We start from the raw sequence: 16,837 nt of genomic DNA on the forward strand, positions 1-16,837 counted from the left end.
TTTCTTCTGAATACAATTTCAGCGTTTGAATTTTTACATACACAAAAAAATCACAAAAATAATTTATAAAACTATGTTTTATAATAGTATTAAAATACGTGCTAAGCAGTTGAAAAACTGTAAACTAATGAGAGGGACAGAGAGAGTAATAATAACATAAAATGATGCATTATAGAGGATAATCATCGAAAACTAAGTTTTCATCTCTATTTATTTATCTTGAAAATTGTAATAAGATAAAGTTATTAAAATTTATGAAGATAAATTTAAGACAGATCTTAGAATGAGCTAGTCGATTGAAACTTTAATAGTGAAAGATGATGCATCATATCACTAGATTACACTTTATCTTATCAGGGTGAATTATTTGAAATCATTGATTTCATATTCATGATTTATTGAATATTTAGAATTTTAATTATGATTTTCCTGATTTTAATTTTTCATCGGCTCATTTTATATTATTATTGCTATATATAAAGATATAAACATAAAATCATCAAAATATTATATATACTATCACTATGTATAAATGATGCTACAAAGAAATTATCATAATGCTATCTGAAACTAAGTTGGTAGCTAAAACAAAATCCAAACCTAACATTAGTGACGGAAAGCAAAAAAAATTAGTTGGGTGGCAAGTTGTTAAAAACACAATAAATTGAGTGGCCAAAAAATTTATTTTCCCAATTTGTAAACATATCTTTGTCACACTCCTTTCTAGACTCTTAGAACAACCAGATTTTAAATTTTCCTAGCAATATGCGATCAAAGTTGCCTCTGATGCTCTTTCTACTTTCCTCACTTGGCTTCTTCTTGCAGATCACTTCTTCAGGTATATAGAGTATACTCCCTCCGTCCCTTTTTACTTGTCCCTTTTGAAAAAATAACGCATCTTAAGAAAATGTTAGGTGGATATCTTGTTTTCATACATATCCCTAATAAATGTAATGAATTAGATAGAGTTGTGTATATATATATGCTAATCAAACATTTGAAGTTGTTACATTTTGAAAAAGCATACAAAAAGTTGCTTTGAAAAGAGAAGTGGACAAGTAATTTGGGACAAATTTTTTTTCCAAAAGGGACATGTAAAAAGGGACGGAGGGAGTACTGCTTTATTTTCTATATGTTTTAAGTGTTATAGTAAATTATGGACATATCTGTTGCGGGACAACAGAGGATAAACCCACCACTTGGGCTATCCAATCGCCCTCTATGTATATCATGTTTATTTGTTAATATTAGTAGTGATCTTGTGAATATGCAGGTGGCCTCAAAGCGGCAGTGCAGCCAATAGGTGTGTGTTATGGAACATTTGGTAACAGTCAGCTATACCAGCCCGAGAAGCTGTGTCTCTTGTCCAATCTGTTGGCATCGGAAGGATGCATGAGACTTTATGGCCCTGACCATAATGCTCTTCCAGCCCTTGGCAACACTAATATTGAAGTCACTCTTGGTGTCCCTAATGACGAACTTGAATGGGTGGCCTCTGGCCAAGATAACGCCAACGAGTGGATCCAAGGCAATGTCAAAAACTATAAACAAGTCAAGTTCAGGTATATTGTTGTTGGTAATGGAATAAGTCCAGTACTGGACTTCAAAACCTCCCAGTACGCACCATTCCTTCTTCCGGCCCTGCAAAACATTCAGACTGCGATTTTTGCTGCCGGACTACAAAAGAGAATCAAAGTGACCTCTGCTTTTGATCAAACAGAGCTTCTTCACCAGTCTTTCCCACCATCACAGGGTGAATTAAGGCCGGAGATTAGAGAATTATTGACCCCATTATTAGTCTCTTGGTCAAGAACAATGCACCAATGCTAGTAAATCTTCACCCTTACTTTGACTACATCTACAAAATGCCAAATAATCCTATAGAGTTGGCATCTAGTAAGAGCAAGCAAGATGTACATCTTCAATACGCTCGGTTCCAGATTCCAAATAAACCTCTTGTACAAGAAGGACCACTTGGCTATAGTAATGTTTTCGATGCCATGGTAGATAGTGTATATTTTGCACTGGAGAAGGCCGGTGGATCCTCTTTGGACATCGTGGTCTCAGAAATTGGATGGCCCCAGGCTTCATGGTCTGCTGAGAATCATATAGCCAATAACCAAAATGCAGCAACTCATAACAACAGATTAATATATCATGTACGCACTGGCGGGACACCAAAAAGGCCTCAGAAGAGGATAGAGACTTATATCTATGCGCTGTTTGATGAGAACTTGAAGGGTGATGAGAGTCAGAGGCACTGGGGGATCTTTTGGAACCATAAACAGGCTAAGTACCAAATAAATTTCCGTAGGCAATAACTGATGTGTGTGCATGTAGCACATTTTATGTATGTCCAATAAGGTTCAGGAATTTTAATAAAATGCAGTTTCTTAAGGAGGTAATCTGAGATTGCTATAAACAAGACTGTGTAATGCTTTGGGATCATTATAGACTTTAGTTGTTATCTTTGCATATATCATTTCATCTGAAGATTATGTTTGATTTTCTTTTCTTTTTTCATCAAATAAGGATTTCATTGAAATAAAAAACGATTTTCCAATACCTGGCATGTGCAACACCGATTAATTTCACATGATATTCTTTCCGTGACCCGAGTGGAGTTATTTTTTTCCCCTTATACCATCACTATTCATCCGCGGCTACTCTATTTGCGCGCAACAACCCCAGGATCAATTTCTTAATCACGGACTTTGATATTACTTGTTAGGTGGCGTGATCACCCATTAACTCAACATTACTACTCCCTCCATCCCATTTTAAGTGTCCATTTTGCCAAAAAAAAAATTTCCCAAAATATGTGTCATACTCTTTGACCCATGTAAACTTTATACTATTTCCAATATGGTATTAAATACAATCAAAAAGCCCCTCATAAATATATTGAGAGAGATTATGATGTATAGTGTAATTTGAAGTGAAGAAATGTCCAATATAGAGTAATTAATGAGGTACGTAATTAATATGTATGAAAACTAAGCTGATTAGTATTGAGAATATAATGATCAAAACATTATATTAAATGTTTCTTAAGATGTGTGAAATTTGCAAAGTGGACACTTAAAATGGGATGGACAGAGTATCATATTGTTTTCTGTGGACGGTGGCCAAGTCCTTTATGATATCTGCAAAATGCTTTCATTCCTAAGGAACTTAATTATGCCATGGTGGCGTCTGAAATTTTTCATGCCATGAAATGATGTAGAGAAGGGAAGGATGGTACAGTGTTCATAAAACTCGATATGAGTAAGGGCTATGATTTAGAGCCGGCCAAATGGACGGTTCGGGGCGGCTCGTGCCAGTTCACTGGCAGGCGGTGCTCGTTCCGCCAGGCACGTAACCAGCACGGCTGTACAGGGGTGCCGTACCGAGAGAGTAAAACCGTAATCGATAGGCACGGTGGGTTTGAACACGGTTCAGTGGTTCGGCGGCTCGTGGGTTGACGGGTTGGTGGGTTTTGCACTTATTCGTTTCGTCATATTCACTGCTGCTACCTGCTACCAAAAATTACCTCCAATTGAACGCAAAATAAGGAAATATATTCCGCCACTTATATATGCATAATATAAAATGGTTACATAATTGCTTACTTCTCAAAAAAATATATATTCTTATGTGGAATTAAAGCATATGAAGGCCCGGCTTGTATGTGTCAAAGTAGTCAATGTTTTTTGTATTTATTGTTACCGATATTTAGAATTTACCTTCAATGGCACATGAACATTGCTCTAATTCTAATGTTTTAAGGATGGTTAATGAGTTACAAAAAGATTATCATGACACATAAATATATCTCTTATATTTCCTCTCTTTACTTAGATTGAAGGAATAATATTGAAACAAATATTTTCCTAGAAAAAGTATACCATCCGAATGTTTTTAACTTCTTGTAGGCCATGCTTTAAACACTATAATATTGTTGGAATAATCCTAAATTTAGTTGTTATTAATTATTTGTTTGTTTGGTTAATTACTGTATTTGTTTAACGTTTGTTTTATTCCTGCATGGCCGTCGTGACTATTGGTGCATGTCTAGAGAGTAGCTGCTGACAGTCATGGAGTAGCAACAGTAGTCCAGTAGGGTAATAATAGAAGACATTGCTAATGCTGAATATTTGTAACCTTGGCAGTACAATTATTTAAATAGGCATGTACTTCATTTCTAGTAAACAACAAACAAGTCATATATATGTATTATTGTATCTCAGCATTTTAATATAAAATGAGAAGTAGTAGCATTTTCTTATTTTCTTCTCCACATAAACAATGACCAGCACATACATACACCAGTAGCCCTAGGTTAAAACAACATTTGGTATCAGAGCTATGGAGCATCTGGTGGCGATGTAAGCTCACATGAAGGTCGTGATTCCAACAGGTGCTTCAAGGTTCGCCTATGGTGCACATGCATCTTGTGGACATGGTAATACTGATCAGCGGGGTTCTTCGGGTGCCTCTAATGGTACGTGGTCCTCATGGTGCTGCCTATGCGAATCAAGGTTATGACTACGGTGGAGAAGATGGGTAGAGTTGTATTATGGTGCTGTTGGGGTTTGGCCTGGCGGTGCCCTAAAAGGTGAAGTACAATATGCATGGTGATGTCAGAGTCTCAGAGATGCAGTCAGGAGGGCTGTAGTCCTGTTGCTAGAGGTAAATCTGGACTGTGTTTTTGACATGGAGTGGAAAGAGGTGCACAGAGGAGAACTACACAGAAGTGCCATATGGGCAAAGAATCAACATGTCGGACGGGCAAACAAAAGGGCATATAAGCTTGGGTAAAGTCAAACGGGCTTAGATGAAAGTCATACGGACAAATAAGACGTTTTGAAAGCCCGATGGGTGGATTGTTTTTGAAAGACAGATGAGCTAAGTTTTAACTACCAAATGCGCAGAAAAGTTCAAAACCAAATGGGCTAGGATTAAAGCGAGACCGATGATAGAGCATATATTTATATATGTTTTTATATGATTTTATTCCCATAATTTTTAGTATTTTGTAAATAATCGGGATGTTACTAATTGATTTTAAGTGTTTAATTTCAGGAAAATAAATATTCCTAAAGTTGGATTAAATCAAGCTTATTTGGGCTTCATCAGATAAAAATTCGGACTTTATGGTTAGCCAGCGAATCAAATCTTGTTTGGGCCGTAACTTGAGTTCTGGACGTCAGAATTGGGCGATTCAACAGCCCACGCGAAGATATTGAAATTCTCTACAAGTTTAAGGTGGTCCAGATGTCAAAATTCAACTGGATCAACCCAGAATCAGGCCTGAACAGAAGCCTACGAATTTCAGCATCAGAATCCAACCTGTTTTAGGATATTATTTTATTTTCTTGTAAATTAAGAAAACTCTTATATATATTAGGGTTTGATAGATATTAGAAAGAACTAACTTTGTATCATATAGAATAATATAGAGATAGCCTTTTAGAGAGAAAAGGGAGAGAAACACTTGTGAGAGAGAGATTGGAAGAAGGAGTGAAGGGATTCATCCGGACTTCAAGCACTTTCATCAAGTTGTATTCTTTGTACTTAAATTCTTACTCTCATGGTTTGTGGTATAAATATATATTTGTTTCACCTATTCATGAGTAGCTAATCCTTTGATCCAAGAGTTAGGTAGTATTTTTTGGCTTAATATGTTTGTTTAGTTGGATTGTGTTTTCTCTTGATTTGTTAATCTGTCATTGAGCTCTTTATACAATTACAGGAGTAGCTAACTTGTAATTGAATCTCTAGGAGTTATAACGAATCGGGAGAGGAGTTATAATTCTAGTACATGATATGATGGACACAATTTGAGTATTAGATCGGGAGATTGATATGAGAATTGTGAGACATAAAATCCTTGGTTCTTAATAGTTTACAAGTGTTCTTTGATTGACCATGGGAGTGGATTTTAATGGATAATTGTAGGCATTATAATCTACCTTGGGAGAGGATTTTATATATATTTGAAGGATTGTTTTTAGCAATCAAGAGACACAAATTAGACATTCATGATAGCCATTGAAGAACTCTAATTCTTGGGTTGTTTTCTCTCATATTTATTATATAGTTTATTTATTTATTATATTAATTAGTTGATAACCATACATCACCAAATTCTTCTCCACACTTCTGAATTGCAAGAGATAAGAGATTTGAAATTAGTATTGATATCAGTCCTTCCCTGCGAACGATACTCTTGAAAATACTCGACAACAAATTGGCGCCGCTGCCGGGGAAGGCAGCAATACTGATTTTTGGGTTAATTTTTTCTTGTGGTTTAGATTTTATTGTTGTATATTATTTTTTCCTTCTTTCGTTGTTTTTGGTGTGTCTACAGGTTCTTTGAGGTTGACACCAAAATATTGTGAGCTAAAAAGACGCCATGGATTACAATTTTGGTTGGAATAACGCTCAGAATTTCAACAATAATCCAAAACGATATCTAGATTATAATTTTTTTCAGAATTTTAATGCATATCAGGTGAACTCGTTTGATTGTTGCAACTCATATTATCCTCCATACCCACCTAACACTGATTTTTCATATGCATCTGAATATCAATGTTATGATCCTTATCCATGTTGTGAAGTTGATGAAAGCTTGAGTCAATATAATCCTTCTTTAATATCTTTGGGACTTTTTGCACATATTGATGAACCAAAATTTGAAGTTGCTAATAAGACTGATATAATATGTCAAGATTCGATAAGTTGGTACGAGTAGAATGCTAAAAGAAATACGTTTATTATGGACGTTCAACTTGTGATGCATAATGGTTGTTTTAGGATTCCTCCTTGTGTAGACTTCCCACTTTGTCATGATACTTATTTAGCAACTGATGAAAATTTAGTGTCTGATGAGTCTACTTGTCTAGATGACAATTGTCTCTTGCTTGAAAGTGATATATTGGATGTAGCTGAAGTTCTAATAAATTTAGAAGATAATGTTGTGCTCAACGAATTGGTAGATGAGATAAAAATTGATGAGTGTCCAATTATATTTGAGAAGAATGTGATACTTGATGATTTTGCTTTGAAATATAAGGATCCGGTTTGGGAGGAGTTTATGAGTCATATTTATGATGATTATTCTGACGACTTTTCTAGCTACTTTGATTTTTCGAGGTCTCTTCAGCCAGTGTGGTCCATACAAATTGACTTATATGTTTGTGGATCAAAGATATATTTGCACATTATAATTATATTATTGATTCGTAGATATGTGCATTTATTTGCTTTCTCTCCTCACAAGCTATTTCATATGTATAAATAAGTCGAGCTAATGACAATAAACAAGCGCTTCTTGGGAGGCAACCCATGATTATTATATTAGATAGATTTTGATTTTTTTTTACTCCCACAAGTTACCTTGATGTGTTTGTTTGAAGTGGCTGTTTCAGGTGCTGAAAATCAAAAATTCGCAGCAATTTTTCTGGTTGCATCAGCTGCCTTATTTTTGCGTTTCCCGGAGTTTCAACGGTCGGATCGTCCTGAATTTCGGACAGCATCTTCCTTACACTAATATCTAAATTCTGAACGGTGGAGATCGGATTTTAAGGTCCAGAAGGTCAGTTTATGAAGTCCGGGCAGAATGATTTGCACCATGGGCATGGTTAAGGTGCCCGCGGTGCATCGACTTAGAGGCAACACACTTCGCTTATTTTTCAAACGGCACTTCATGTGTATGCATAGGGGAGTATTCTTAACTTTATTTTATTTATAGGAGGAGTATTAGTGTGTCATTGAGGACATTGACTCATTTAAGTGTGGGGATGTGTTCTCAATAGTATGATTGATTAAAAAAAACACAACAAAAAAAAACACTATAACTTTAAAAATCAAAAATAATTCTAGCCTTGTAAAATAGTTAGATGATCATATCATGCTAGGATAAACACTCATACATTGCATACATTAGTTCATATAGTTGCATAACATGTTTCATTGCATAGCATAACATAGCATGATCCCATGTAATAGTCCAAGTTAGTAACCTATGATGATACTATGTGCAGCTTGTTTTTGATTAATTCTTGCTATGATCACATATTAGCGATGTTACATGCGTAGTGTCACTAGTGCAGAGTTTATTTATTGACACAAGCTTATTATGCTCTTAAATATCGAATTGAGACTTAGATATACTTGCTTCTTGAGGGGTAGCCGCTTGTTGATGATTAGAATTTTGACTATTCCCTTTTGAGCTTAGTACGTAAATGCTTGAGTTTGAGGTGATTGTGGGGTGTAAATGTTTTCTTCAAAAAAAAAGAGAAAAAAAAAAGAAAAAAATCAATAAAGTATCAAGTACTCCTTTGAGATCAATGGGTGGCGAAAATGAAAGGGACGACCCATGTACTTGTGCTGGTATTAAGTGCAATTGTACTGGAAATATAATTTTCTTGGTGACTTTTCATTATCCTTGATTACTGGAGAATTACTTGACTTTAAAAAAAAAAGAAAAAAAGAGCTTGTGAAGTCTTTTGGTGGTCGTAACTCACTTACCCTGAGGAGCGTCCCGACTTTAGACCAAGCATGTGAAAAAAAAAAGAATAAAAAATTATATATAGTAGTATTATAGAAATAAAAAGAAGACATAGAAATCCCTTGTAAACTTGAATGATAGCTAGTGCTAAGTAACGAAGTGTTTAAGATTTATTCTAGTAATCAAGTTGGGAGCTATTAACTCGCATGACTAGTCATGTTGAAACTTGTGTGTCTCTGTTCTTGATTCAAAGAAGAGCATGTTGTTAAGCTAGGCACACACGCACACTCTGTACTTGTGTTCACTAAGTGGTTTTATTGCGGTGTGAGCTTGATGTGTCTAAACTTGTTGCATATTCTGATGGTTATCACTAACTTGGAATATACTATTATTATTGGGATCAATACATTTACATTTATTAGTTGCATTCATGTAGTTGCACTCCATGCTTGTGTTCTTGTGGTCATCTATATTATTATTACATGAGCTAGATGGATTTTGTAGGTACATTCGCTATAGGCCCTCACGAGACCTTACTCGTCCACTAGGGCTGCCTAGGGGTTTAAAGGGCTTGTTGCATATGCCAAATGCAACCGTGATCACCTACGGAAGTGGTATATATCTATTAGGTGTTAGTGTTATTTATTTTATTTGCCCGAGGACGTGCAAAAGACTAAGTGTGGGGATATTTGATAGAGCATATATTTATATATGTTTTTATATGATTTTATTCCCATAATTTTTAGTATTTTGTAAATAATCGGGATGTTACTAATTGATTTTAAGTGTTTAATTTCAGGAAAATAAATATTCCTAAAGTTGGATTAAATCAAGCTTATTTGGGCTTAATCAGATAAAAATTCGGACTTTATGGTTAGCCAGCGAATCAAATCTTGTTTGGGCCGTAACTTGAGTTCTGGACGTCAGAATTGGGCGATTCAACAGCCCACGCGAAGATATTGAAATTCTCTACAAGTTTAAGGTGGTCCAGATGTCAAAATCCAACTGGATCAACCCAGAATCAGGCCTGAACAGAAGCCTACGAATTTCAGCATCAGAATCCAACCTGTTTTAGGATATTATTTTATTTTCTTGTAAATTAAGAAAACTCTTATATATATTAGGGTTTGATAGATATTAGAAAGAACTAACTTTGTATCATATAGAATAATATAGAGATAGCCTTTTAGAGAGAAAAGGGAGAGAAACACTTGTGAGAGAGAGATTGGAAGAAGGAGTGAAGGGATTCATCCGGACTTCAAGCACTTTCATCAAGTTGTATTCTTTGTACTTAAATTCTTACTCTCATGGTTTGTGGTATAAATATATATTTGTTTCACCTATTCATGAGTAGCTAATCCTTTGATCCAAGAGTTAGGTAGTATTTTTTGGCTTAATATGTTTGTTTAGTTGGATTGTGTTTTCTCTTGATTTGTTAATCTGTCATTGAGCTCTTTATACAATTACAGGAGTAACTAACTTGTAATTGAATCTCTAGGAGTTATAACGAATCGGGAGAGGAGTTATAATTCTAGTACATGATATGATGGACACAATTTGAGTATTAGATCGGGAGATTGATATGAGAATTGTGAGACATAAAATCCTTGGTTCTTAATAGTTTACAAGTGTTCTTTGATTGACCATGGGAGTGGATTTTAATGGATAATTGTAGGCATTATAATCTACCTTGGGAGAGGATTTTATATATATTTGAAGGATTGTTTTTAGCAATCAAGAGACACAAATTAGACATTCATGATAGCCATTGAAGAACTCTAATTCTTGGGTTGTTTTCTCTCATATTTATTATATAGTTTATTTATTTATTATATTAATTAGTTGATAACCATACACCACCAAATTCTTCTCCACACTTCTGAATTGCAAGAGATAAGAGATTTGAAATTAGTATTGATATCAGTCCTTCCCTGCGAACGATACTCTTGAAAATACTCGACAACAACCGACTAAGCCAAACCGGTTGATAGAAAAATTTATGAAGATTATTGGAATAATCTTAAATTTAGTTAACTTGTTATTAATTATTTGTTTTATTTTAAATATGCATTTACTTCATTTATAGTAAGCAAGTCTTATGATTATGATTGGTATTAAAATATGCATTTACTTCATTTATAGTAAGCAAGTTGTATGCATTATTGTTTCTCAGAAGTTTAATATAAAATGAGAAGTAAGATTTTCTTCTCCACATAAATGAGTGAGAAGCACATACATACATCAATAACATCATACACCAGCCCTAGAGATAAAAAACAACAAATATATTCGTATAAAAAACAATAAGTTTATCAGAAATCCCCTTAAGCATCCATATAGAACTTGTAAGAAAAACTAAATTCTACGTACCAACATCCTATTATTTTCAAGTTCGATAAAATAATTAAATATGATTGAGCAACTTGTGTAATAAGTTGCAAAAATTTCATGATCGTTGGTTAAAATAATATAATATTCTCATGGCAAGATATGACAAGCTCTAAAAAATATTGTCATGAAAAAAGTAGAAGACCTATACATCATTAATATATCTAAATTAGCACATGATTTCAAACAATAACAATCATAATATAAAAAAATAATAGAATTAGTTATGAATTTTAGTTTAAGATTTTACAAAAAATTAATGACTATTTAAATCTTATACGGAGTAGTACTAAAGAAGGTGATTTGTACTACAATTTATTTTCTATGACATATAAAACAAGAGGATGCTAGAAAAAAAAAATTCTTTCTTATTTCGAAAAAGAAAAGAAAAAGAGGATGCTAGAAATGACATCTCTCCGGTAAAAGAAAAAAAATATTAGCTACATATTCATCCAAAGTATTTTGATTTATAATTAACCACAAATATATATTAAGTAGGTTCCAACTGCAGGATAAAAATAAGAAACATGTATATCCCACCACTTGTATAAGTACAAGATAAAATGTTTGCACAATTGCCTACTTCTCCAAAAATATATATTCTGATTGATTCATTCACTTGGAATTAAAAACATATGAAGGCCCAGCAATCACTAGTGTGACAAAGAAATCAATGGTTTTCTTAATTATTTGTGATTCCTCATCATTAGAATTAACCTTCCTTGGCACATGAAACAAGCTCTCATGTTCTAAGGACTGTTAATGACTTACAGAAAGATTACTACTCATGACACATAACTGTAAAAAATCCCTCAATGTTCTTTTATTTACTTGATATTCCATGAAGATATACACCCCAAACTCAATCAAGGAAAGGTGATTGAGTATCAAAATTAGTCATCTAGGAGGAAACCCCGTAACAAACTATTATCAATGGCAATCTCGTTCAAATTATGAGGTATGGGTCCAGGAATGTTGTAGATGACATTGACATGGTCTGGTTCTTGTTCTACAATCCAGTTGCCCCATCCTTGGCGCACTGCTCTCATGCCTTGTGACCTAGCCCTCCTTGCAAGTTTAGCTTGATGAAATACAGAATCTAGATATTGTTTGGTAACGCATCTTGTAGTACACATGATGTGGATGGGTTTTAGAGGATGTCTAAACAAGAATATGAAGGGTATATGTTTGGTATAAGAATGGTAATTGAGAGGATGGAAAAGAGACACAGATGAGTTTTTATAAGGTTTTGATGTCAGCAAAATCAAATTTATAGACTTTTCTTCATTGCAGTTGTTGTTTGGGGTTTCCCTCTTAATATTTTAGGATATAGTTTGATATATGAAGGCGGGAATGAGAGTCCTCTTTCAATAATTTAAATTTTATATGAAGTTTTCAAACCATTTATATTTAGAAAATTTATGTATTAAATTTGTGAATCTTTTTAGAAAATATATTATGATTTCAAAGAATATATTATATCACTATTACCTTAAAAGAAGAAAAATATGACAAGAAATATTTTCCTAGAAAAGTATTTCATCCCAATATTTTTAACTTTTTTTTTCATATATTAGTATCAAAAACGGATATATTAGGTTTTATCAACTAATATCTATTTACGAACTTCCTTATATTTTCAATTTTTATAACACCATTAACAAAGATTGAGCAACATCTGTACTGATTTCATGATCATTGGATAATATTTCATCTTACTACATTTCTCTGGTCTTTTTGTTAGAAAATCTGATTTTATATTTTTGAGAGATCTAGGCATTTGTCAACAGAGGAACCAATTTTTTAAGAAATGACACAAATATATTGAGCTCTCAAAAATATTCTCATGAAAAAACTCGAAGACCCCTGCATCATAATATCTAAATTAGCACATGACTTTAAACAATATCACTCATAATAAAAAAATGGAATTCCAATTATTGTTTTATTAACCACAAATATATATTAAGTAGCCAACCATTAAACTAAGAAATTAGCTCCAATTGATTGCAAAATAATAAAACATGTATATTCGGTAACTGATATATGTATAAGGAAAAAAATGATAATTACACAATTGGTAACTTTAAAAAAATATATTCTTATTGATTCATTACTTGGAATTAAAAATATATGAAGGCCTAGTTGTGTCAATGAAATCAATGATTTTCTTATCGGTGTTCCCCATCATTAGAATTAACCTTCAATGGCACATGAACCTCTCTTGTTCAAGGACTGTTAATGACTTATAAAAATATAACTATGACAATGTAAAAAAGTCACTCAGTGTTCTTTTATTTACTTGATACTCCATGAAAATATACACCACAAACTCAATCAAGGTAGCTGATTGAGTGTAAGAATTAGTCATCTAGGAGGAAACCTCTTAACAAACTATTATCAGTGGCAATCTCGTTCCAATTATGAGTTATCGGTCCAGGAATGTTGTAGATAACATGAACGTGGTTTGGTTCTTGTTCTACAATCCAGTTGCCCCATCCTTGGCGCAGGCGTTGTGACCTAGCCCTCCTTGCCAGTTTAGCTTGATGAAATCCAGAATCTAGATATTGTTTGGTAGGGCATCTTGTAGTACACATGATGTGGGTGGGTTTTAGAGGATGTCTAAACAAAAATATGAAGGGTATATGTTTGGTATAAGAAGAATGGTAATTGAGAGGATGGAAAAGAGACACAGATGAGTTTTTATAAGGTTTTGTTGTCAGCAAAATCAAATTTATAGACCTTTCTTCATTGCAGTTGTGGTTTGGGGTTTCCATCTTAAAATTTTAGGATATAGTTTGAAATATGAAGGCGGGAATGAGGGTCCTTTTACAATAATTTATATTTTATATGAAGTTTTCAAACCATTTATATTTAAAAAATTTATGTATCAAATTTGTGAATCTTTTTAGAAAATATATGATAATCTCAAAGAATATATTATATCACTATTACCTTAGAAGAAGAAAAATATCACAAGAAATATTTTCCTAGAAAAGTATTCCATCCCAATATTTTAAACTTTTTTTTTCATATATTGGTATCAAAAACGGATATATTAGGTTTTATCAACTAATATCTATTTACAAACTTCCTTATATTTTCAATTTTTATAACACCATTAACAAAGATTGAGCAACATCTGTACTGATTTCATGATTTTTGGATGATATTTCATCTTACTACATTTCTCTGATCTTTTTGTTAGAAAATCTGATTTTATATTTTTGAGAGATCTAGGCGTTTGTCAACAGAGGAACCAATTTTTTTAAGAAATGACTCAAAGATATTGAGCTCTCAAAAATATTCTCATGAAAAAAGTGGAAGACCCCTACATCATAATATCTAAATTAGCACATGACTTCAAACAATATCATTCGGAATATAAAAAAAATAGAATTGTCTACGAATTTAGTTCTCAATTTTGACAAAATTTGATGATTATTTAAACCTTATACCTACGGAGTAGTTATGAAGGTGATTTGTACTGTAGTTTATTTTCCATGACATATGAAACAAGAGGATGTTATAAATGACATCTCTTGACTGTAAATATTTTCCAAGGAAAAAATATTAGCTACATATTCATCCAAATATTTCGATTTATTAAACACACATATATGTTAAGTAGCCAACCATTAAAGTGAGAAATTATCTCCAACTGAATGCAAAATAATAAAACGGTCTTTCTAATGTGTGCCCAAGGGCACACAATAAGCACCAACTCTCATGAAAATGGCTTCATTTGATTGGTGGAATTGGTGTAAATGCAGGGGGGCTATCAACATTTATTATCCATCCACCAATCAAAAGCTAGTATTTTCATCAGAGTTAGTGATTATTGTGTGCCCTTAGGCACACCGTAGAAAATTCGATAATAAAACATGTATATTCGGTCACTTATATATGTATAAGAAAAAATAATTACACAATTGCTTATTTTGAAAAAAATATGTATTCTTATTGATTCTTTCACTTGCAATTAAAAAAATATTAGTACTGTGTCAATGAAATCAATGGTTTTCTTATAGGTGTTCCCAATCATTAGAATTAAGCTTCAATGGCACATGAACCAAGCTCTCTTGTTGTTATAAGGACTGTTAATGACTTACAAAAAGATTACTATGACACATAAATGTAAAAAAGTCTCTCACTGTTCTTATTTACTTGATATTTCATGAAAATATACACCCCCAACTAATTCAAGGTAGCTGATTGAGTGTCAGAATTAGTCATCTAGGAGGAAACCCCGTAACAAACTATTATCAGTGGCAATCTCGTTCAAATTATGAGGTATTGGTCCAGGAATGTTGTAGATGACATGAACATGGTCTGGTTCCTGTTCTACAATCCAGTTGCCCCATCCTTGGCGCACTGCTCTCCGGCCTTGTGACCTAGCCCTCCTTGCCAGTTTAGCTTGATGAACCCCTCCTTGGTGCACTGCTCTCCGGCCTTGTGACCTAGCCCTCCTTGCCAGTTTAGCTTGATGAAATACAGAATCTAGATATTGTTTGGTAGCGCATCTTGTAGTACACATGATGTGGGTGGGTTTTAGAGGATGTCTAAACAAGAATATGAAGGGTATATGTTTGGTATAAGAAGAATGGTAATTGAGAGGATGGAAAAGAGACACAATGAGTTTTTATATGGTTTTGATGTCAGCAAAGTCAAATTTATAGACCTTTCTTCATTGCAGTTGTGGTCTGTCTTAAAATTTTAGGATATAATTTGAAATATGAAGGCGGGAATAAGAGTCCTTTTTCAATAATTTAAATTTTATATGAAGTTTCCAAACCATTTATATTTAGAAAAATTATGGATTAAATTTTTGAATCTTTTTAGAAAATATATTATGCTTTCAAAGAATATATTAATATATCACTTTTACCTTGAAGGAGGAAAAATATTAGAAGAAATATTTTAGGAGAAAAGTATATCATCCCAATATTTTTAACTTTTTGTAAGTCATGTCTCAACTAGGGTCATTGGTATCAAAAACCGATAAATTAGGCTTTATCAAGAATCCCCTTCCCCAACCATGTGGAACTTTGTCATAAAAAAACAGAAATCTATTAACTGTGATATTTTCAATTTCGATAACATAATTAACAAGATTGGGCAACTTGTGTACTGATTTCATGATCATTCGATAATATTTCATGTTACTACATATCTTGTCTTTTTGATAGAACATAATTTAATATTTTTGAGAGATCTAGGCATTTGTTAATGATGGACTAGTTTTTTAAAGAAACGACACAAAGATATGAGCTCTCAAAATATTCTCATGAAAAAAGTGGAAGACCCATGCATCATAATATCTAAATTAGCACATGACTTCAAACAAAATCACTCCTAATATAAAAAAATATAATTGTTTGTGAATTTAAGTTTTTGATTTGACAAAATTTGATGAGTATTTAAACATTATACGGAGTAGTTGTTCGCAAAAATCTACACGCAAGCGCACGTGATCACAAGTAATATATTTGTTCGTTCCCACAGAGACTGGTGAATTAAGAATACGCACCTATGCAACAATGTATGAGTAATTTTCACTGCTAAGACAATTAACAAGGATGTGTTCTTTTATACTAATAACTAAATTTATTAATCAAAATCAGAATAGGAAAACACATGGGATTCTAACTTCATTATCGAATTCATCTAGAATTGAAATTACTGATTAACATGCAACTGTTGATCCTAATCAGACAACACGAAAGTAATACATGCCAACTCTCGTTGCACACATATCATACCAATCAAAATCCGCAATTAAGACAGAAATCTCATGGACACCAACAAAGCTCAGACCCTATATCTCTATAGCGGTAGTGTAAGCGGAGAGGTTTAATAGCAGGTCGTCTATCGTGATTACACAGGGTGATAAAAATAGTTCAAGTCTACCACAAATTATGTTTCATTCACATAATCCTATGTTTACATGGC

The 16,837-nt window shown here is 33.2% G+C and overlaps 1 pseudogene; it reads left to right on the forward strand.

Moving 5' to 3' along the window:
* Positions 1–765: 765 nt before the first annotated feature.
* Positions 766–2,321, forward strand: LOC108194822 (glucan endo-1,3-beta-glucosidase, basic isoform-like; annotated as a pseudogene).
* The last annotated feature ends 14,516 nt before the right edge of the window (positions 2,322–16,837 follow it).

Source organism: Daucus carota, chromosome 7, assembly GCF_001625215.2.
Source record: "Daucus carota subsp. sativus chromosome 7, DH1 v3.0, whole genome shotgun sequence".
NCBI lineage: Eukaryota > Viridiplantae > Streptophyta > Magnoliopsida > Apiales > Apiaceae > Daucus > Daucus carota.